At 38.9% G+C, this 24,472-nt stretch overlaps 1 long non-coding RNA gene across 1 annotated transcript; it reads right to left on the bottom strand.

Moving 5' to 3' along the window:
- Window positions 1-14,367: 14,367 nt before the first annotated feature.
- LOC108316901 lies at window positions 14,368-21,819 on the bottom strand. Its single transcript, XR_001830494.2, has 3 exons — window positions 21,490-21,819; window positions 14,801-14,813; window positions 14,368-14,379 (listed from the first exon to the last, which is right to left on the bottom strand). It is a non-coding gene; the product is annotated as an uncharacterized LOC108316901 (long non-coding RNA).
- Between the last annotated feature and the right edge of the window lie 2,653 nt (window positions 21,820-24,472).

Consider the following 24,472-nt stretch of genomic DNA (forward strand, 5'->3'; position numbering starts at 1 on the left):
CATGTTCTCACTCATAGGCGGGTGTTGAACAATGAGAACACATGGACACAGGGAGGGGAGCACTACACACTGGGGTCAGATAGGAGGAAATAGGGGAGGGACTGTGGGGGGTGGGGAGTTGGGGAGAGATAGCAAGGGGAGAGATGCCAGAGGTAGGTGATGGGGAGGAAGGCAGCAAATCACACTGCCATGTGTGTACCTATGCAACAATCTTGCATGTTCTTCACATGTACCCCAAAACCTAAAATGCAATAAAATAAATAAATGGAAAAAAAAAGAATACTCTTCCTTTTCTTGGCTGAGAGATGTGGTTGTGGAGGAAGAAGTGGTTGGTGAGGTCACAATGTGTAGAAAATAAAGCCCAATAAACATAGAACTTACATACATACATGTTCACATACACGCATTTGAGTTTGCATGTCAGGTATATCACATACTTTTGTTGGGAACATTGGGGAATCCATAGGATCCATTTATAAGGATTTACAGCTACTTCTGGGTTACAAAAGTTCATGTAATTCAACAGGATTCTCATGGTGTATAATATTTTTTCCCACTGGAAACCTCTCCACTAACTGTATACTCTTATTTTGTATTGCTATTATTCTCACCCTCTGTTACTTTTTATCATTCTTTTTCTTCTAATTCATTTATTCAACCTTTATCAAGTACCAAAATGTCTCTTGACATTCTAGTCGCCTCCTACACAGCCTGGAGGTGAATGATGTGTACCTTTCCACTATCTTTTTGCAGGCCCTGCGTGGATGAGTCTGGCATCTCTTTTTAGAAAGTGTGGGTACATTGCCTCTATCATCCTTAGCTTTGAGGCTTTAGCTGGAATTTGAAGGAAACAGCATATGTCCCATTTAACAGCCTATTATATTTGGAAAGGAGACTTGCCAGTTCATTCCAAGAGTGAAGAATCATTTTATTTTCTGTTTCATTTGATCTTAGCTACCAGGTGCCCACAAGTCCTTCAGGATTTTCATATAATTTGCCTGACAGAATTTTCCTTAGAGAATGTGGAAGATAAAGAGGCTAGAAATGAAGGCTCGGTGTTACAGATTCCTATCTTTGCTGTGTGTAACTAACTTGAAATTGTTTATGAGTGCATTGCAGAGACCGGGGAAAGAGGTAGACCAATTACTTTTCTCCTTTGATGCTTTTTGACTAGTTTGAGCCTCCGAAAAATACATTTGGATAAAGAGCAGCACCGGTTATGAAGATGATGTGCAAGTGCATTCGTTTCCTTCCAACTTAAAAATACAGGAAAGAAAGTAGGAAATGCAGTGAGCAGGGTACAGCCTCCCTTTATTCCACTGGCAAGCATTTATTAAGCACCCATTTTACGTCAGGTACTCTATTGATGAAATGAGGATTCAAATATTGTCTTCAATTTTAATCATTAAAATAGAAATAGTCTTCACTTTTACAGATGGCAAAAATTGCCATTGCTCCAAAGATGTAGCTTTCCTACACTTTCTGGCAATCAATGGAAATCAGGATTCAAGCCATGTTGCCCAATAAAATCTGAATATATTTGGCCAATTAGTATTCCTTGTCTGGACTTGCAGCTTATGAAGATTTTGAGTACAGCTTTAAGACAGCTGTGAAGTTGGGAAGAACGTTTACCTCATGGGCACCCATCAACACTGCCTCCACTCCAACTTGGAACCTTGCTTCCTTAGCCATGTGAACACAAGTTCTCTTGGTTCAGCCAGAGCTGGGATCAGGCCAGGAGGTTGGCTGGTGACACCAAGATGGAAATGTTTTTCACAAAGCTGAGAACTAATGAAGGGCTTCCAGCTCAAGAAAATGTAGGTTCACATTAAAAATTCTAAACTCTCCTGAATTCCACTTAGAATTTTTAAATATTAGACTTATTTCCTCCTAATATACAAGGATGCTAGGAAATGATTGGATGACACAGGCTAGAACTGAACTTTAGGATGTAGAATGAAAGAAAAAAAATCTTAGCACAATCAAGTTCTTATTTTATAAAAGAATGTAATAAGTGCATATAAAATAAACAAAGCTCAAAAATATCTATTTTATTTGCATCTATGCCTCCCACTGTGATCAGCTATAACCAAACAGTAAATCCGACTGACAGGCAAAAAATTTAAAATATTGAAGTTTTAAAACACTCATCTTTCTGTTGTTTTCTCCTAGCCATTTCATATTCAACACAGCTCTTCAGCCAAAGACTCCGTAAGTCAGATTTCTCTGAAGCTTGTTATTACTGCTTCTTTGATTGAGTGGGAATTAGTTCAACTTAAAAAATTGTAGTTATTTTACTAATGAATCTCAAATGGAATGAAACCAATCAAATTATTTACTGGGCATGAGAATATGCAAAATAAATAAGTATTAAGTCATAATATTTGTTAATCTATGGGATTACAATTACTACATATAAATATGTATACATATGAATTTGATGTTTTAATAATATATAATAGCTTATTAATAATTTTAATAATTACCAAGAAAGTATGACAGGTTCTTACCCTTAAGAATCTTAGCATCTGTTCCAAAATATGTCCATTTTTAATTGGCTACTTCTCACAGGACAAGGCAAATTGGTTGCTTGAGAAATAAATATTTGTGTTTATTTATGACAAAAAGTCCATTTGGGAGTCAGGCTAATTCACAAGATATGTGAATGCACTCTTTAGCTTAATCTTTTCTTTTCTTTCCCTTTTTATTTTTTTGAGACATGGTTTTGCTCTTGTTGCCAAGGCTGGAGTGTAGTGGTGCAATCTCAGCTCCCTGCAACCTCTGCCTCCCAGGTGCAAGCGATTCTTCTGCCTCAGCCTTTCAAGTTGCAGGGATTACAGGTGCACGCCACCATGCCCGGTTAGGCTGATTTTGTATTTTTAGTAGAGATGGGGTTGGTCATGTTGGCCAGGCTGGTCTCAAGCTCCTGAGCTCAGGTGATCCACCCACCTGGACCTCCCAAAGTGCAGGCATTACAGGCATAAGCCATCGTGCCCAGCCTAGCTTAATCTTTTCTAAGATCAATACCATCTTTCTAGTGTACTTAGTCTCCAAGCATTGCAAAGCACTGCATCTAATTCTAAGATTCTATGTCTTTGGTGAAGAAGGCCAGCGTTGTTGACCTAAGTCCGTAGTATCTGAATTAGGAACAAGACCTAGTTTCCTCATGCCTGGATGTGAGGTTTATCTTTACATGAGAGCAAGGGATGTTTATGTAATCCTCATTAGTGCAGATGGCTGTTCTGACTCCAGCAGCCTGTGCATCCCTGCAAGAACAGTTGCTTTAATCTCTAAAGAAAACACCAAATAAAATGCATTTTTTTTTAAATCAAGGAAATAAGGTTCCATCAATGCATATTATCCAAGTGACAAAGTATTTCAGGCAGCGACGTAATTGGCCTGTAATAGGGATATACATGGGAATGCAATTTACTTTTTATAATCCTTATTCGGGTCATGAATTGGAATCACAGTGGTAGCACAAGGCTGTCAGGGATAAAGCAAAGAAGAAAAACAGGACTTGGCTGCTGGACAGATTCACACCCAGCCAGGGAAACATGCCAAATGAGGCTTAAAATGAAGTTTACCTGTGTGCAGTCCACAAGTTCAGACCAATAGGAAAAACAATTCTTCCCTTCCCCTAGCCCAACTTTAATACTTTACCCATCGGGCGAAATATACCATAGTCACATGTATGGCTGATTATGATCCTGTACCCTGCACTAAGGGATAAGCCAATCCAGTGGTCAAGTAGAAGAGAACTGAACTGGGAATCTGAAGAACACAGACTTAATTTTTGTTGTTACTGACCAACAGTCGACCTCGGGAAAATTACCACCCCTCAGCGCTTTAGTTTTATCATCTGTTAAATGAAGATAATACATGACCCACCTATCTCACCCTGGTATTATAAATCTTTTTTTCTCTTCATAGTCAAGCCTCTAGAAAAACTGAGTAGTCACAATCTTGACTTCTTTACCCTTCATTCACTCCACAACCCAAAACTGTCCCTCCATTGAAATGCTAAGACCGCTGCAGTCAAATCTAACACATTCTCAAATGCTTTTCAACCTTTCACTTAATCTCAGATTCTTTGACAATGTTAAATGTCACTGTTTTGAAACTTCCACAGTAATTGGCTTTTGTAATAGCATCCTCTCCATTCTCCCCTTTAAGAATAATGTTCTCCATGGCTTTGTCCTTGGCCTTTATTTTTTTCACTATCACCATCTCTTTGGTTATCTCATCCAGGCTATGGTTTCAACTACTTTCTATTAGTTGATGCTCATATTTATCTACAGGATCACCACTCTCCCAAGGTCCATTCTGCTCTTGCAAATGTCCTGCAGAACTCCTTAGAGCTCTGAAAATTCAGAAACTCTAAAACCAATTCATTTGGTTCATCTGTCCTGACCATGCTTCAAACTGTTTCTCTTCCTGTGTTTCCTTCACTCATCCAAAATCTGGGACTCATCCGTGACCCGTGTTCTTTTCTTTTCTTTTGAGAAAGAGTTTCACTTTTGTTGCCCAGGCTGGAGTGCAATGGCATGATCTCAGCTCCCCACAACCTCCACCTCCCAGGTTCAAGCGATTCTCCTGCCTGAGCCTCCAGAGTAGCTGGGATTATAGGCATGTGCCACCATACCTGGCTAATTATTTTTTTCTTTGTATTTTTAGTAGAAATGGGGTTTCTCCATGTTGATCAGTCTGGTCTTGAACTCCTGACCTCACGTGGTCCACCAGCCTCAGCCTCCCAACGTGACCTGTTTTCAAAATTCTATTTCCAAAATATTTCCCAAATGTGTCTCTTACCTACTATTGCCACTACATTGGTCCAGATCTTTTTCATCTCTTACATATAATAAACGGCATTGCAAATGCCTATAAACTAATCACCCTTCTCTAATGTCAGGTCCTTCTGTGGCATCCTCCATGTGGGTGCCAATGTGGTCTTTCTAAGCAACAAGTTTATCTCTCTTCCCTACCTTTAAACTACACACAGATAAAATCCTTACTTTTGAATATAAAACAGATGTCCCTTTATGTCCTGGGTCCTTCCCACCTTGCCAGTATCAGTTCTTGGATCTCCTTCACTGTCACCTTGATTATAGCCACCCCCAAATCCTTGTCACCTCCACTTGCTATATGAAAACTTGGTGATTTTGCTCTGGGTTACTCCTTTCCAGAATGTTTTCCCTTCTTTCCTGCTTATTGAAAAGATTATTCATCCATCAAGACTCAGCTCCCCTGTGTCCTTTCTTATTAAAAAGCCCCTGACTTTCCTTCTTAGGTAATTTAATTTCCTTCACAATAGCTTGTGCACACCTTTATTTTAACACGTCACCCCAGATTGCATTTATCTCATTATCTGAACTTTTCTGAGGGTAGGAACCAAGTCTGGCCTGTAATTGTAATAATAGCATGAATCACAACAAGGCTTCAGTAATTTCTAGGTCTGACCCTTGCCATTTGCTTCAAATTCTCAAGCATTCACCTAATCTCCCTGGTTTATTCTACCTATTATCTCCCTCCTAGATCCTCATCTCTCTGTCTAGCCTTCTTGAACCAATAATCCAATTGGATAATCTGCCCAGGTTTGATGCAGGTTGGCCCAAGGCAGCCAGCTGTGAATCCCCCTATTCAGCTCCACGTACTGAAAGGGGGTAATGTCAGCTGGTCCCAGGTTCCTGGGAGGACAGCACAGCTACAGCACCATGAGCACCCATCTGTCAGGTGTGAGAGAGACTAAAGAGAGAGAGCCTGGAAAAATTGGACTCATCATCTCATTTTCTAATACCAACATTTTAGAAAATAACTATGTATTAAGAGAACAGGTACTCCACTGACAAGCATCATTGCACTGCTAGAAGAATAGGAAACATTTGTTGAATTGAAAAAGCTCTAAGGGAAAAATAGCCAGATATGATTTAAGAAAAAAAAAAATGAACAAAACTACTCACATCCTGCATTTCTATTTGGTCTATTATGATGCAATTGGAGAGATGGGGATATCTGAAGTCGTGTCAAATGCTTTTCTATTATTCAGCTTTGCTAGATTGGAGCCGAAATGTACATGAAGGCAAGGGTCTAATTAAAATGCCAGACTATTTATTGTCTATTCTTAGCTTTAAAAGGTGATGAATGTTGTTATGGCATTGTGTAGACTATTTTGTCAAAAGGCCAAAAATTTAGATAGCTAACCAGGAAATGGAATGGAATAAATTATAAGAACACGCTCACTGTATGCCTGCAGTCAATGTAAGGTTCAGTAGTCTCCAACCAAATACGCTGAAGTGTGTAAATTTAAAACCCTTGCATTTTTCATTGTTAGAAAACAACCAAACAAACATGGGAGATTCTTTAGACTTTGTCCCTTAACAATAATATAGAATTAAGCATAAATCAGGTTTGTCATGAACTCAAAGGGAATTTATTAAAGGAGCTCATTATAGTAATTGCATCTAGATTACTGTCCTTCTGGATTACAGCTTTGAAGCCTGCTGGAAGATGAATACTTACCAGTGACTTGAGTATAAGAAAAGAGTGGGTGTGACCATTTTCATTTCCAAATGAGAAGGTCCTGAGATAAAACAGCTTCCCTCCGGATTCCAGGTTGAAGGCTGTTAACAGGCTTCTGTCCTCTAGAATTAGGAATTGTGCTTGTTCCTTACAACAGGACCTCCAACTTCTTTTATGTATAGCACAGAGAGCACATGGTATCTACAGCCACAAAGATCTGAACTTGAATGTTAGTGCTGCATGTTACCCACAGGGCCATTGTGTTAACTGTCCCAAGTGTGGACGACTCAGCTCTAAGGGATGCTCTCTCCTGGTCAATGATAGGATTGTGCCCTCTGGAATTGGACAACATGCTAGCCTTTGTGCGACTTGAATTGCCTATGCTCAAAGCCTCAGTTCCTCTGTGTGTAGAATAGCAGAGCATGCAGAGTACCTACCTAGTTAAATGATTGTGAAAATTAAGTGAGATAATGCATTAAAATATTTAGCATCGAATATGGCACAGAAGAAGTGCTTGCTAAATGTTAACAATAATGATTATAGCACCCCATTTTTCTGAAGGGTTAGTTTCAAACCAAGCCTCCTAAACCAAAACAGCATTGCAGCTTTTGTACTTCTGCTGGCCACCATAGTATTTATGTGCCCAGAGTATAGATATTTAAATCTGTCATGTTGGAATTTTCCTTTGTCATATAGTCATGTTAATAAACTTTGATAGCAATAAGGGCTAGAAGCTTATAGGATTTATTTTATCTGGGTGAGAAATCATCTAAGAGGTGAGAAGAAAAAGAATAAAAGTTAGACTCTCTAGAGATGTAGGATCATCTTATTTTGAAAGGCTGAGATTAGGTTAGTCTTAATTCATACTTTCAGTGGGTGTTCACTTTGGACCATTTCTTCTACATAACGTACATGATTTCCTGTGTTAGTTTGATGTGGATCTAGAGGAAGCTCATTTAAAACTATAAAGTTAAGACATTGATTGTCTTTATAGGAATGAAGAAAAGTGGAAGCAAAGACTGAGCATGAGACAAATGAGGTAATGATTAAACTGGACTCCACACTGGAATAGCCCATTCTACCTGTTTCGTAACAGGTTTCCAGTTGTGTTCTTAGAAAAACTTTCTTAACTTCAGCCACTTAGGGAAATAGATTTGTTGGGTTCCACCCCCTACCTCCTGAAAAAGCAAAATTATTTGAATGAAAATATGGACTTGTACTCAAGAGTTCTACAGCAGGTGAGGAAGGTTTTGTTAAATAACTTGTATTCTATGATCCTTTATAACGATAAATGCTGCTCTGTTAAGAATAAAACCACCTCTTTGTGAGACCACTGATGGAAGCTCGCTTCAGTTCACTCACTGTGATGCACCCACGTATTTTCTGCCCTATCCTCTCCTCCATCCCACTTGTTTTACTTTTATCATTTTCCACAGTATAATAAAAAAGTTATCTAAATTAAAGGACTCTTTGTTTCAAACTAGAGAACTGGGCACATACTGCAAACTCCTTATATGCTTCACCAAAATAATTGCATGCACATATTCATGTATGCCAAATGCCCACACACATACACACTCTATGTAATGTGTATAATGAGGACATGCGTAGCCACACTGAGAAATTCCAGGCAGACCAGACTGTGGGCAGTACCCGAGAGACTAAAACTAAAGATGGGACTTATGAGAAAACAATGTCTGGAATACATGTGGGACTCCTGTGAGAGTCCACCTGAGAGTCTGCCAAAGTGTGTGGGGCCCCAAGCAAGGGAAAGTCAGAGCCACAGAGGATGAGCCCTGAACAGTGGGAATGCCACGGTACACAGGCAGGGAGACCAGCCGAGTTCCACAGAGAGGGTTTCCAAGTCAGCTCCTCACTCTTCTCTCTCCCTTGAACACTTCTAGACCAAATCTGATCCTCTCTCCTTAGTTTCCTACTGCTAGGCACACACTGACGTTTACAGCTCCTCTCCACCAGAGCACTCCTCCTCCAAATTGCAGTTCCAACTCATCTTCTCCAAGTTTACATGTGGAAATCTATGGCTGGTCAGGATCATCACCGACCCACAACTGCACCTTCCATCTGCCCAATCTTTCTTCATCTCTCCAAGCGTATTACTATACCCTCACCTTTTCTTTGGGAGAAAATATAATAAACTTTTTAGCTTGTAAACTCTCTTTTAGTATACAATTAATGTCAGCCGTACTATATACCAAAAACTACAATACTTACAATAATAATACCAGTATATTAGAATATCATTTTCTGAGGACTTTGCTCTGTGATATGTATTATACACGTACACACACACACTTCTTTGTCGATCACCATATAAGTATTATTATATCCAGTTCACACAAGGAAACTGAGGCTCAAAGAGATATATTTTCCCAGATCTTATAGCTAGCCAAAGCTTGTGTGCTTAACACTACAGGAAACTGGTGATTGCACCCTCAAAGCCATTTTTTGGAATTTTATATTGTGGTTCTATTTTATCCCATTTTTAGACTTTCCTATCGCAGTTTCTATCAATATATGTTAAATAGGAGGAAGCACCAATACAAACTATAACTGACACCCTGTAACAGTTTAAGCATTACTGGTCACCCCAAATATTCTATTTGTTCTCTACCCTCTTTCATGTAGTTGCCACTTGGTACCCACTTACATGTAAGGTTGGCCAAATCCCATAGATAGACGTGAGGTCAAAAGAGCATTTTGCAGCTTTCACTCCACATGGAGTTTTTTCTTATCTCTGCCTTCCTGGAATTAATAGTGCTGTTTTCATTCTCTGATTTCTTCTCATGGTGATCCCAGTGGGTATTAATCTTTACAGAGAACCCGCTAAAGCCAAACCAAAGTTTACTAAAGGAATTTTCTAACAGAGCTAGTGAGAATGACTCTACTTGCATTTTTATCTTATACTTAATATTTTAAAAATAATTGAACATACACTTCCTTACCAACATCCCAAATAAAATAATGTCTGCCACCCTACTGAAACAATGACTCATGTGGCCTGTCTGTACACTACACTGAGTTTAACAAACACTGCTCAACAGTCCCTCTCTCTGATTCACCCTGCACATAAAGCTCAGTTCTTTAGGTCCTAAGAAACTTTAGGCTGGAAACATCCCTGTGATGCTAAATCCTGTTCATCTGTGAACTTTCTCTAATCATAATATAAAGTGATTTTCTTCAGTCTCTGACACTTCACTTTCCATTTTTGGAAAACAGACTATTGGTGATTCTAAATTAAGTCTATGTGGCCATTGCCATGTCCTCATGGGATCCAGTTCTGGCATCAGGGACTGGCCAGCCAAGGTCTGAGTTATCTAGATCTGGCTTCGGCTTCCCCTGAGGATTTGCAGAGGTCAAACTGCTTGAGAAACTGGGGATCTGTGGCACTGCAGTAAAACATAATTTTGATTGCACTGTATCTTAAAGGATTCCTTTCGACTTTCTAGATTTAGTGAAGTTGCATAGCACTATGTGAGTTTAGTTCTGCAGCGGGCACATCCATTCCCCATGAGACATCATTTACAACTCAGATTTCAGCACATCCACCAGGGCATGACTGGTGTTATCCCAGCTGCTGCTGGAGTTTCTCTCCTTGCCACTATTATTGTAAAGTCTGGTAATAATGTGCTCTTGACTCTGGTAACAAAGCAATGGTTTTATTCTGAATTTCAGCTGAAAGCTGTGCTTTTGGTCCACAATTTTAGACAAATCCCCCAGGTGTAACCCTACTGAAGCTGTCATCTTTGTGGTTCATTCTCTGCACAGTATCATAAAGCAAAGTTTATCAGAAGGCTAACTCTGTTTTAAGACTCAACGGAGTCTTAAGGAGTTGCATTTTCTACCTTCATCTTTCAAAGGATGTAAAGAGGTTCTGATGCATAACCCCCATGAACACACCTTGAATGTCCTTTCCTCTTCTATTCAGTTTTCTCCCACACCCTCTAGGGCTTCTTATTCACAAACTCAAAACCCAAAGAGGGAGAAAAGCCCTCAAATCGATCCATTCCATTCTGGGAAATATCTGACTTTTTCTAGCTCCCTCATTTCTCCTAATCTATAACCTCAGCATCTCAGGATGCATCCTTTCCTGTACATCTTCCAATTATACGTCACCAAACACAGGAACTAGTTTGGCAGTAACATAAGGCAGAGGAAAGTCTGTCAAACGAGATAACATTTTCTTACGTGGGCTGGGGGAGAGGAAAGAGTCTATTAATACCACAAATAATTTTATTCCATTATTTGTCTTTTTACTGGTGAAAGATCAAAAATTTAGCTGATTTATTTCCTCCCCTTTTCCATCCTCCCACTCCAGACTTCACAATTTTTCTTTTAAATATCTCAGATGTTAATCTACATTATTTCATATATTTTCTAGTTAGAGAATATTTAAGTCATAAAAGTTTCAAAGCCAAAACAGTTACTTAGACATAAACTTTTAGTGACTTTGTTGCTTAATGATATACATAATTTTTTGAGACAGGGTCTCGCTCTGACACCCAGGCTGGAGTACAATGGCATGATCTCAGCTCACTGCAACCCCTGCCTCCCGCGTTCAAACAATTCTTTTGCCTCAGTCTCCTGAGTAGCTGGGATTACAGGTGCACACCACCCTGCCCAGCTAATTTCTGTAATTTTAGCAGAGACGGGGTTTCATCATGTTGGCCAGCCTGGTCTCGAACTCCTGACCTCAGGTGACCACCTGCCTTGGCCTCCCAAAGTGCTGGGATTACAGGCATGAGTCACCGTGCCCTGCCACTTCTTTTCTATTATGTATTTCATTGCCTATTTTTGGTGCATTTCCTTTTTAACTTAAAAAATTGAGGGAGTAATTTTTTCATGAACATATATAAGTGAAATAGTTAAAAGCCGTGCGTGTATGAAAACTATTTGTGAAGTCTTCTTTCAGTTTAGAAATTATTAAATCAATAATTTTCTCTCAGAAATCTGTAGCTGTTGTTTCCATTTTCTACCCTTTAATATTGTGGAGAAATCTGATGCCTACATGATTTTTCTTCTTGTATTGATAATATATTTTCCTCAGGCTGGATGATTTTAGACGATATTAGACTTTTTTCCTTCTTAAAATTTGAAATTCAACAGTATCAACTATGAGCTAACACTCATTAATTTTACCTCATCTGCAGTGACCGCCTTTGATCTGATAGCCTATCCTCAGTTCAAGGAGCCAGTGTCACTACTGAACAGACTGCTGCTTCTCCTCCTTCTACCTGTCTTTTCTTCTGGAATTTCTAAACTGTAATTCCATATTGACTTTCTCTTCATCATTCGTATCCATATTACTCTAAGTTGTGGGAGAATTTCTGGAGCTTGTCCAGATTTGCTGGGGTTTTGGTTTTCTGAAGTATCCAGAATGACGGTCACACCCAAGTGAAGATGATGGCATCTGTGGTAGACTCTGTCTGTTGATAAACCACCCCTGTTCTGAACTCTTTCACTCTCACCCAACCCCAGAGAGGCTTTCCCAACCTTCCTTACAGCTAGTAGTCAAGGCCTTGTGTCATGATCCTGATAAGTAAGATGCAAACACACAGAGGTCTCAGTAGTGTAGGAGGTGGTTCTAGAAAACTTGAACTTTCTTGACAAAAGCACATACGTGATTGACACCAACTTGTCCCTCTTCTTCCTGCTTTTGATGAAGACCTGATGCCTGGAAAGGCAGAAACTATTCTGTGACCAAGATGGAAGGCTAAAAAAAATTGCAGAGAGGCTGGCCTTACCCTCGTGCAGTCAGTGTACCAACACATACAGTTGCCTACACTGCTTGTTATGTTAGATAATTAAAAATCTTTATTTCACAAGTCACTCTTAGGTAGTCTTCTGCTTGCAGCTGAAAGCATTCTAACCATTTTAGTGTTTCCCCCTTAAGAAGAGAAAACACAATTCTGCCTCTTAGGAAATCTGATACACTCTTCTCTTCACTTTGAACCACTGGCTGTGGGGATGATGGGCTCACTGTATCAGTGATAACACAGATTTCACTGGAACGTCCCACAGCAGGGTCTCGCAGGACTTTGCTCCCACAAAGCCTTGCCTTGTTATATCTTAGATACTCATAGTTGGCCCTGTCACCTCCATTACTCCAGTTCCTGGGTTCAAGTCTGATACCTACGAAGCCACAGAGGGTGTTTCATCATTGCTACAGTTTGGGGGCCATCCATGAGAATACTAATATCCATTCCAAGGAAATTTCTTCTTATCTCCTAAATCTGCCAGCTCTGAAGGTGTCAGATTGTTCTTCAGAGAAAAGGGAAAGATAACAGCAATAACAACAAGTTACCGAGAACTTACTATGTTCTAGCTTAAATGATTTACAGGACACCCTATTTATAGCCCACGTCAACCCTATTAAGATATGCTACTTTTATTTTTAAAATAGGTTATGTGACTTGTTCACAATCACAAAGCTAGTCGTAAAATCTAAAATCAAAAATCAAATTTAAATTTGACTACGCCATCTCTAGGTTCCCGCACTGTTGCATCGTTACCCAGGAATCTAAGGAAAATGAAATGTTAAATTGGGAGTTTCCACTTAGGGGCCATCATAAAATAGATACAACTCCAAAGTAAAGTAAGGGTTGCATGCTTTGAAAGGAAGTTGGATAATTCTAAAGACACATCAAGGACATAAAAGAATCAAGGCAGCAGAAAGTCAGAGAGGATTTGTGAAAATATTTATTTGGAGAAAGCCACTGAGTGTTGTGAGAACCACCCATTCCCCAAAGGAAGACAGCAAAAGCTCAACTCTACCTCCTTGACCTCTAGTCTGCAGAGAGCTTTCAGTGGGACCAGTGGGGAACCTCCAGAGTGCCATGAAAACAGCCACAGCACAGTCCACTTTCAATATCTGCTAGACCCAGAGAGACTACAGTTATCTTAAGACCTATTCAGTGACACTCTCTGACCAATCTTCTGCTTTTCCACTCCAAGTTATAACTCCCTCTGGAGCAGTCAGAAATACGAGTAGCTAATGGAAAGAAGAGGGGAAATGAAGAAAAAAGTCAACCACACCCTCTTCCAGAGAGGGTAGGGGACCACCCACTGCAAGTTCTAACTGAAGAATCCGAAGGGAACGGAAGTATTTATCTTAGAATGAAGCATTTCCTAATATATTGGACTAAACGTTTTATTAATCAATTACTGAATCAGGGCAACTTAGAGTTATCCACTATTAGGTAACAATAATGTTAATCAGAAAAGCTATGAGCTGCCAAGTTTCATCCAGGGCATGGGAAAAGATTTCCTCCATGGTATAATTTTGAGAAACCAATGTAGACAAAATAAATTGCATTCAGCTGTGTTGTCAACATATCAGTAAACAACATATTGGTGTCTACATTCCCTTCTGAAACCCTAGGAAAAAACAGAGTTTTCAGCTCTTACCCAGGACTTCATTCCTCCAAAGAATTTAAACAAAGTCTATGGGAACCAAGACACCCTGTACCCCTTTCCATAGTTCATCTGTAACTCATTCACCCCCTAATTATCCCTCAGAATACAGCTAAAAACTCAAAACCCTCAGGGCAATTAATGTATGCAGATTGATATTCCATGGGCCTTCTTACTCATTCAGCAAATGCACATGGTCATGTTGTAGCCTCAGTAATGTCTCAGGGTAATATCCCTGCTTCACTAGCACTTAATGCAGTTGTACACTACAAGGACAGTACCACCCTCTAGGGGAAATTCTGGAAATTTGTGGTGGCATTCTAAAAGTGTAGTTGTGCCCAAGAATTAGCCCATTGAACAATATAATCTTTTGTTCTCTTTTATGTTACAGTGAGGGCATTATATTGACCCTTTGAATTATATCTGTAACTGTGTTATATTATCAATGGATTTCATCCAGTTTGAAAATATGACATTTAAAAGTATCTCTTGTCCAGGCACGGTAGCTCATGGCTGTCATTCCAGCACTTTGGGAGGCCCAGGCAGGAGGATTGCCTGAGCTCAAGAGTTCCAGGCCAGTCTCAGCAACATAGTGAGACCCCTCATCTTTACCAAAAAAAAAAAAAAAAAAAAAAATAGCCAGGCATGGTGGTGTGCACCTGTATTTCCTGCAACTTGGGAGGCTGAGATGTGAGGACTGCTTGAGCCCAGGAGATCAAGGCTGCAGTGAGCCATGATCATGCCATTACACTCCACACTGGATGGCAGAGGGAAGCTGTCTCAAATATATATTTCTTATTAAAATGAGAATTAAACATGATACAATTAATAACAACCAAATTCACACTACTTTATGTTGTGTACTCAATCTAATTTTCTCTGGTTTATATGTGCATTTTGCAAATTTTTTGTTTTGAGAAATCTTACACATTCTTAAGTGTCAGATGAATAATACATGATTACCTGTTTGCTATTCACCTAGACTTGCCAGTTTTAGCATTTCATCTCATTTATCTTTCAGTATATATATACATATATATATCTTTTTTTCTCTCATTTGAGAGTTATCTGCAGACTTCGACACTTCATCCCCAAATACTTCAGCATGTATCTCCAAAAGGAAAATGTATTCTGACATACCTACCTAACCACAATGTGATAATCACATTCAGGAAATTTAATATTGATTATTTTTACACCTAGTATCTAAGATAAAGTCCATGTTCAAATTTTCCCAATTGTTTCAATAATGCATTTCTTGTAGCTTTTTTATTTTCTTTTTCTCATCTAAGAATTAATCCAAAGTCACACATTGAATTGAGTTGTCATATTTTTTTAGTTTCCTCTAATCTAATCAGTTCACCAGCTCTTTGTGTCTTTTTACATCAATGACATTTTGAAGAGTAAGGACTACTTGTTTCACAATATGTCTTACAATTTGGATTGTTTTCTGATGAGTAGATGCCACTTTTTAAAATTCCAGAATATTATACGGGTGATGTTTTAAGCTTCTCATGTATCGCATTCAAAGGTAAAAAAGGATATTTTATTCATTCTGTTGGAAAAGCTAAGTTTGATCATTTTGTTAAGAAAATACCTATCAGATGTTTCCCTTGACAAGTTACTGGTTTCTGTGGAAATACACTGCTTACGTTTTACAAAAATTGTAAATCCTGGTGATACTCTTCTAGAGAGGGGAACTAAACTCTTAGCACAAAAAGTGCAGGCAATCCCACTCCGATCTGCTTTTTACCTGATGTTACAAAGATTTCAGAAGATCAACCCTTAAGTTGTTGATCTTGGGGCTGGGTGCAGCGGCTCATGCCTGTAATCCCAACACTTTGAGAGGCCCAGGCAGGGACACTGCTTGAACCCAGACGTTTGAGACAGTGTGAGCAACATAGCAAGACCTCATATCTACAAAAAAAAATTTTTTTAATTATTAGCCAGCCACAGTTGGCCTGTGCCTATAGTCCTAGCTACTCAGGAGACTGAGGTGGGAGGATTGTATGATTGTTATCAATTATCATAATTTAAAAGGCAGAATCTTGGCTCTAAAAGGGGATATATGTAAGTAAATATGGTAGATAAAACTTGTATATGCACAAATACTTATTCTATGTTTTTCTTTCACTGATTAAATAAACTTGACTGTCTACCACAAATTGCATTATTAAATATATCCATGGTTCATTTTATCTTTGCTCAAATTGTTGAAGACTGGTGGCTTGTTTCATGGTTTTTGTATTTGTGTCTAATGCACATTTTAACATGAGAGATGCAATATACTGTGTAGCTAGTTTTCTAAAAAAGTCAATCTTTTAGAAATTTTCAGCTCTTCAATAAATTTTTCTTTAAGTTTCAAAAATATATATATATATGGCCATGGTTATATTAATGAACATTCATGTTTATTATATTTATAGTATTATATTCATATTTATATTAATAAACATTCATATTTATTAATATAGACATGGCTATATTTTGTATTAACAGATGTCTAGCTCCTTTGGGACCCAGGCACATTTTAAGTTCAAGTGCCAGATAAATAAGTAGTGAGGTTTGCTATTCAAATATTGTGTCTTATTGGGGGCAGGTTTTTGAATTCAAAGAATACCTCATAATATTAAATTATTGTAAACTGCTTGAGAGAAAATAGTCTTCATCTTCTAATAGAATACCATAGGCTGTCACAGGCATTCAAATTCCTTCATCTTGATTTGCCAGTGGCCCATTTGGTTTTCATCTAGAGTATTTGAGATGAAATTTAGACCATAAAGAGTTTAAAACACTTAGGTCTAAAAACATGAGCAGTTTATTTCCTACTTACAAGAAAATTAAGATCCTTTGAGTGTTATGAACACCTTGTATAGTTGTACAGGCATTGTCAAAAATTATGCCAGCTAATAATTTAATACATTTCAAGGTTGCCTGTTCCACATTCCCTTGAGTTACATTCAAAAGAAAGGCAGATGATTAATATGTTAAATTCAAATAAGCAGGAAATTCTATTAGATATTTGAAAAATTGCTTCTCTTTAGTGAAACCCAAACTGCATATTAAGGAGAATACATAGATAGAATAGTTCAGACTCAAACCTTGCCCTAAATAAGATTTCGTGTCCAGCAAAACTCCACTTACCAACGCAATTTGGAGTTCTACCAAATTATCACTATATAAAATTGGGTCTGCTATAAAGAAGCCAAATAGGTAACATTTGGAAAGAGACAACTAATAGTTACAACCTTGCCCTTGTTGGTCTGTGTACTCGATACACATTACCTAATTTAATTTCAATAGCTTTCTGAGACCTTGCTTGCCATACCTCCACTCTCCACTCTCATTAAGCTCTCCGTATCTTCAAGCGAAGTTCTATCTTCTTTGTGTACCATTCTCAGAGCCTTGCACTGTGCCTGCCTCATACGTACACAATGACATTTAAATAATGTACATAAATCCACATAATTATGAATATATCACTACACCACGCCATACTCAATGCTCTTTACATTATATCATGATGTTTCCAGATAGGACTTCATAGATTAGTGGAAAATCAAAATAAATTGAAGTGGGTTGAGACAATACTTTCATTTGAAAGCCTAAAATACATCCAGCTACATTCAGTGGTTGATTTGTATACAGCATTCAGTGGGCAGTCTGGCACTGAGTTGAACTAAATGATAGTAACTATAACGAAATATGATCATTGAGTAAACAATGAACAACACCTTAATATTCAGTACATATAACATAACTGATAGAAAGGCTGGCATGTCTTACTGTTTATCATTAAAATATGTCCTGTTGGAGACTTCCAAATTGAAAGGCAAGATTGATGGAAAACATTAATTATGCAATAAATTATGCTACTGCGTATTTCATAGAGATAAATCCTAGATAATGATTCTAGACCTGAGAGATATCAATAAATCATGAAAAAAAATTCCTTTTTACTAGTAGAGACTATGACATTTGAAAATTACCGCTGAAAGATTCCAGTTTTATCAATTTTTCTAAAGATGTTTTAAAGACCAAGAACTTCTGAGAATGTTTAACTCAGAGAAGAGAGCAACATTTTCTGTCCAAAAGCTGACTCTACAGTTTAGTTTAGGTCAATAGCTCATGGATTCTTTCTCAAGTATTACAAACTGGAACATTTTCATAATACAAAATACAAATGATAAGAGAAAGTAGTGTAAGAGATTTCATTTCATTTTACTGCTACCCTTTAAGAAAACCATACGAAGAAGTATGCTCCAATTTCTCCCTACCTGGATGGAGATGCTATTGCATTTATTAGAGAAAATGCACACATAAGTATCTCAGAAGAACTGCTGTAACTCTATTTTTTTCTTTTTCTTTCTTAGACAGGGTCTCGCTCTGTTGCCCAGGCTGGAGTACCGGGACGAAACCACAGCTCACTGCAGTCTTGACTTCCTGGGCTAAAGTAATCTTCCCACCTTGTCCTCCTGGGCAGCCAGGACTACAGGGAGCATCATCAAGCCCCGGTAATTTTATTTTATTTTATTTCTCACTATGTTACCCAGGCTTCTTTTTTAGTACCTTAGTAACATTGTTCCTTCATCTTTTTTTTTTCTCTTTTCGGCGACAGAATCTCCCTTTGTCACCTGGGCTGGAGTGCAGTGGCCCAATGTTAACTCACTGCAACCTCTGCCTACCAGGTTTAAGCGATTCTCACGCCTCAGTCTCAGTAGCAGAGACTACAGGCTTGCGCCACCACGCCCAGCTAACTTTATGTATTTTTAGTAGAGACAGGGTTTCGCCATGTTGTCTAGGCTGTTCTCCAACTCTTGAGCTTAGGCAATCCACCTGCCTCAGCCCCCAAAGTGCTGGGATTACAGATATGAGCCACCGTGACCAGCAATTGCCTCTTCATCTCTACATTGATAATTCTGTGGACTGTTTGATCAAAATTGCAACACTTATTCCAGCCTTTATTTCCTGATAACAATGTGACTACAAGACCTTCTAAATGACCGTCTTGAATTTTACATACTTCCTTCCAGATTAATATCCTAACACACTACTTCAAGTCACCTTTAAAAAAAAAATCTGCAGTAATGCTACAACAGTGATAGGAAAAAGCCATAATTACTCAGACTTCTGAGACCTTTAAAACTTGGTCCCAAATTTTTCAAGATGTTCTTGTCTCCTGAGAATCCTTAAAATGACTTTTGTAGATACTTTACTTGCTGTTCCCTAAACATGCCTTCTATGTAGTCTACCTTTGCACTTTTCTCACAATATTTTACCCAACCAGTACATCATACTCTTGCAATTCTCTGTCTGGTCTAATTCTATTCATTGACCCATTTGAAGTTCCAATTTTCCAAAATTGTCCCAGCTTGAACTACCTCTCCTTCCCCTGAGATCCTTTTGACATGGTATGCAAGTTATTTAGCTGTTTTAAAATAGTAAATAAATATTTTTAAATGATTAAGCTTTTTATAGTTTAACTTCCTAAAACTTGAATCTCCTTGAAGATAAAAAGTCCATTGTTCTTCATATTTCTACTCTTCCCAACACAGTTTGTTGCTGATAATGGGTACTCAATAAATATTTGCTAAATTGACTTTATTCATTTTTAATTAATAAACTATGGCAAATAGAAGGAAGCCCGATTGCAAAACCAAACCTTTCACTTTCTTTCTTAGCTCCAGAGTTCACAGAAAGCCTTTGCATAAATTTGGTCATTGTCCTTTTAAATTGAGATGAAAAATCTTTGTGTAAATGTAAGCAATTTCTGGACTCTAAAATTGTATTATTGTCCCTATGGAACCTAAGACATTTGTGCATTTGTTGGTAATATGAGTGAAGTATCCTTTATGACAGCAAATATATCTTATTTATTATTTCATTCTCCAATGCTTCTTTCCATGTAAGAAACAATAATTTCTGCATGAATGAGTATTTTATTGGCTTGAAGTCAAGCTATTAAAACCAAGACAATACAAAGAATACTACAAAATCAAGGTTTTATACCATTCCAATAAATGTTTCCCTTATGTTTGAAAATGCAGTATTACATTCAGGAGTACAGAAGTCTTTGCAAACTATTACCTATATTATATGAAAATAAAAAAGACAAATAAATACAACAAAATTTTAGTTAAATTTTGTTATAGGGAAACGACCTATAATTGAATGTATAGTATATGCAAGGCTTATTTCCTTAATTTAATTTACATAACAACTGTATAATTACCGTGACTATTTTCTAGATAAGAACATCAGGCCCAGAAGAGAAATGTACTGTGGACCACTGAGCTAACTGGCTTACGTCCATGCTTTCTGACTCCTCAAACACAGATGCTCCTTGATGTAGGATGGGGTTACATCTCAATAACCCCATTGTAAATTTAGTATTATCAATCATTTGAAAATGCACTTAATACACTGAATCTACCAAACATCATAGCTTAACCTAGCCTACGTTAAATGTGCTCAGAACACTTATATTAGCCAATAGTTGGACAAAATCATCCAACATAAAGCCTATTTTATTTTTTGTTTGTTCATTGTTTTTGTTGTTTTTGAGATGGAGTTTCACTCTTGTCATCTAAGCTGGAGTGCATTGGCACGATCTCAGCTCACTGCAATCTCTGCCTCCTGGGTTCAAGTGATTCTCCTGCCTCAGCCTGCCCAGTAGCTGGGATTACAGGCATGTGTCACCACGCCCAGCTAATTTTTGTATTTTTAGTAGAGAAAGGGTTTCACCATGTTGGCCAGGCTGGTCTCGAAATCCTGACTTCAGGTGATCCACCTGTATCGGACTGCCAGAGTGCTAGGCTTATATGTGTGAGCCACTGCACCCAGCCCACAAAATCTATTTCATAATAAAATGTTAAACATCTCATGTAATTTAGTAATGTCCTGCTGAATACATATTACTTTTACACCATCGTAAAGTTGAAAAATTATAAGTCAAACCATCATAATTTGGAGAGTCTGTATACTTTTCAGTGTATCTTAGGTGCCTCTGAGTTTGTTTTGTGAAAAATGCGTATTCTTTCTTAGTGATTATACAATAAAACAAGAGAAGCACTGAATAATTTATAAGCTACAGAAAGGTATAATATAATCTATAATTCATCACATATAGATAAGTGCTGTTAAAGTTGTGGTGCCTTCTCTTCTGATCTTTCTGATTATATAAAGAGACCAAACTTAGCAGTATATTGTACACTGTACATAACCGTACTCTGTATTTTCTCAATTAAATTTTTTTTTGATACATTATGTTTGTACGTATTTATGGGGTACTTGTGAAATTCTGTTACTCTAAATAGCCTGACTTGATCATCACACATTCTATACATACATACATGTATAGAAGGTGTGATGATCAAGTCAGGCTATTTAGAGTAACAGAATTTCACAAGTACCCCATAAATACGTTTACTCTGTTACTCTAAATAGCCTGACTTGATCATCACACCTTCTATACATGTATGTATAGAAGGTGTGATGATCAAGTCAGGCTATTTAGAGTATCGATCACTAAAGTGTCACTTTTAAGTGTTGGGTACATTTCAAGTCCTCTATTTTGGCTGTTTTGAAATATACAATACATTGTTGTTAACTATAGCCACCCTACTCTGCTATTGAACATCAGAACTTATTTCTTCTATCTAACTATATGTTCATACCCATTAACCAACCTCTCTTCATTCCTCCTCCTACCCACATATCCTGTCAGTCTCTGATGTCTATCATTCTGCTGTCTAGTTCCACATGATCAACTTTTTAGCTCCCAAATATGAGAATATGCAATATATGTCTTTCTGTGCCTGGCTGATTTCACTTAACATAATCACCTCCAGTTCCATCCATGTTGCTATAAATGATATGATTTTATTCTTTACAGTCAAATAGTATTCCATTGTGTATATATACTACATTTTCTTTATCTACTCATTCACTGATGGACATTTGGGCTGATTCCATATCTTGGCTACAGTGAATAGTGCTGCAATAAACATTGGACTGCATGTATCCCTTTGATATGCAGTTTATTTTGCTTTGGATAATACCCAGTAGTGGAATTGCTGGATAGATGGTGGTTCTATTTTAAGTGTTTTGAGAAATCTTCATGCTGTTTTCCATAGAGGCTGTGCTAATTTACATTCCCACCAACAGTGTATTACAGTTCTTTGTCCACAATGTGGGGGGTGCACCACAACATATTCAATCTTATGTACATGCATTTGAGGTTGGGATATGGAAAGATACCAGAGCACTGTGTGTTATTTGTGCATGACTGGAACACTGTATGTTATTTGTGCTTGAGAATGAAACTCCTAGACCCTGAAAACAGGACAGGGAGTGGAGTATGGTGTGATAATGAACACGGAAAACAGCCTCCTGAGAATGCAGTTTGAGTGTGTACAAGGCCACAGGTGCCTCAGCAACCCACCTCAAATGACCATCTAGAGCATGTCTGTAGTTAATACAAGCCCTTTCAATAAATACTTGGTGGATGGATGCTGGGGTGGACTCTCTAAGAGCTACTCCCTAGCCCTGCTCAGCTAGAACTGTCTGAGTACTTCATTCTTGGTGTTCATTGCAAGTTATAAGCTCTGCAACTGGTGCGGTCACCTTGAACTAACACATCAAGTAGGAGAGCTCATAAATTTTCAGGCAATCCTGGTAAGGGACAGTTCTGACTCCCATCAGGAGGACAGGATGCATGCATAAAATATCAGGGGCTAGGTTATCACGGGTCAAGAAATGACCAAAGAGCAGAAAGTATTTTTTTAAACAGTGCAACAGCTACTTAAGGCTATTCAGTGCACTGCAGAGCCTGGAGCTCTGCACAAGCTTGTGCTCTTAACTTGGCAGGAATGTCCTTGGTTTCCTGATCAAGGAACCTTAGATTTAGAGTTAAGGGAGCAGGTAGGTCACTGCCTGAAAAGAGGATATAAGCAAAGTCATTTTATTAACATTACTATTTTGACCACCTGGGCACTGGTACGCTGTGTTGTAGCCTCTTTATCTACTAGATTGCGGTGAGTCAGACCACCCATCTTCTCCACCTGAAGGGGATTCAGTAGATTTAAAGGAGAAGGAAAAGCAGGAACCAGAACAGGGAGAAACTCCTCTCTCACCCTCATTTCCTTCTATGGGCAGTAAGGAAGAGATTTTTTCTAGTGAGGATAAGATGGACCAGAGCCTTTTTCTCCCCCTACAGAGAACTTATTGCCCTCTTTTCCTGCACCCTTAAAGGGACCTGCATCTGTTGGCCCTGTTCAGGCAGCAATGTCTCCCATCCCCCTTGAGGAGACTGAAGGCTGCCCAAGGGACAACCTTGGGGGGTTCTTGGATAAGACCCCCAGTCAGCTAACATATATATGATCAGGTGGCCATGTCTCCTTGACAAACTTCCCTGCTGGAGAGGCACCTCCAGGAGGGAAGGAAAGTGGCTGATTATGATGTCTTCCTAACATGCAAGTTCTCACTTTCTACTTCCACCATCGGCCTTTCTGGCCTTGTCTTTTTTCTGTTTTCCTGGAGTATAAGGGAAAGTCGCATGCTGCCTCCTGGGTTTTATCCCAGATAGCTTTGGCTTTCTTGCTGCCCACAGAGGCCTGGGGCAGGAGAGTTGGTAAGATGCTCTGGAGTACCCATTTAGTCACCGACAGTCTAGGCAAGTTGCCCCTTCCTGGGTTTACAGTGACAGAGAGGAGGCCAAGAGGCACAGACCGAGTCCCCAGGTGGCTACAGCAGCTCCAGCTCGGCCCTGAGGCTCCTCCTCACCATGGTCACGCGCCTTAGTAACTGTGCCCAGAAAGTGGCGTGCTGCTTGCTGTGCTGCTGCTTTGCCTACTTCTGCCCTTCCCTGCCACCCCTGGCATGTCCCAGTTGACAAGCAATTCCTTGTTTTCCCTACGGAAAGGGCTAAGAAACAGTCCATGGGCACCCTGGACCTTATCAGCCTAAGGTGGGCTGAGGAGTGTGGAGCCGCCTGGAGTGCAGAGCTCTGGGGGAGAAGCCCGCTAATAAGGGGAGCTCTTCTGTAGTCATATGTTAAATGCCAGCTAGGCTGAGGTAGATGAGTTCTGCCAGCTGCTGTCATCTTCAGAAGATAGATGCAGCAATAAGGAATGTTTGTTTTGCCTTTTTATAAAATGTTTAAAAACACTGTGGCTGGGAAACTTTGAAACAGACCCCGTGCTGCATTGTCTGCTCCTCCTCTGAGCCTCTCTGCTTGGGGGTAGTAAAAATAACAAAACCCCAGTATATTTTCAGTACCTTACCTAAAAAGGGTTGGGTCCAAGCCTGGGTGGTCTGGAGGATGAGGGGAGTGGTCTTCTTCCAGCCTGTAACCCTCCTGCCTTCTGCCTCTGCGCCTACACACACACTTTACCACCTGGCCATTCTCTGACCTCTTGCTACCACGTGTAGTCTTCCTTCCTCTCGGGGCAAGAGCCACAACAGGTGTAGGCTATTAAAAAGAGATGCTACCTAAGGAGCCCAAAGCATATGGGAAGAAATT

This window comes from Cebus imitator, unplaced genomic scaffold (genome assembly GCF_001604975.1).
Source record: "Cebus imitator isolate Cc_AM_T3 unplaced genomic scaffold, Cebus_imitator-1.0 Scaffold194, whole genome shotgun sequence".
In the NCBI taxonomy this organism is placed as follows: Eukaryota; Metazoa; Chordata; class Mammalia; order Primates; family Cebidae; genus Cebus; species Cebus imitator.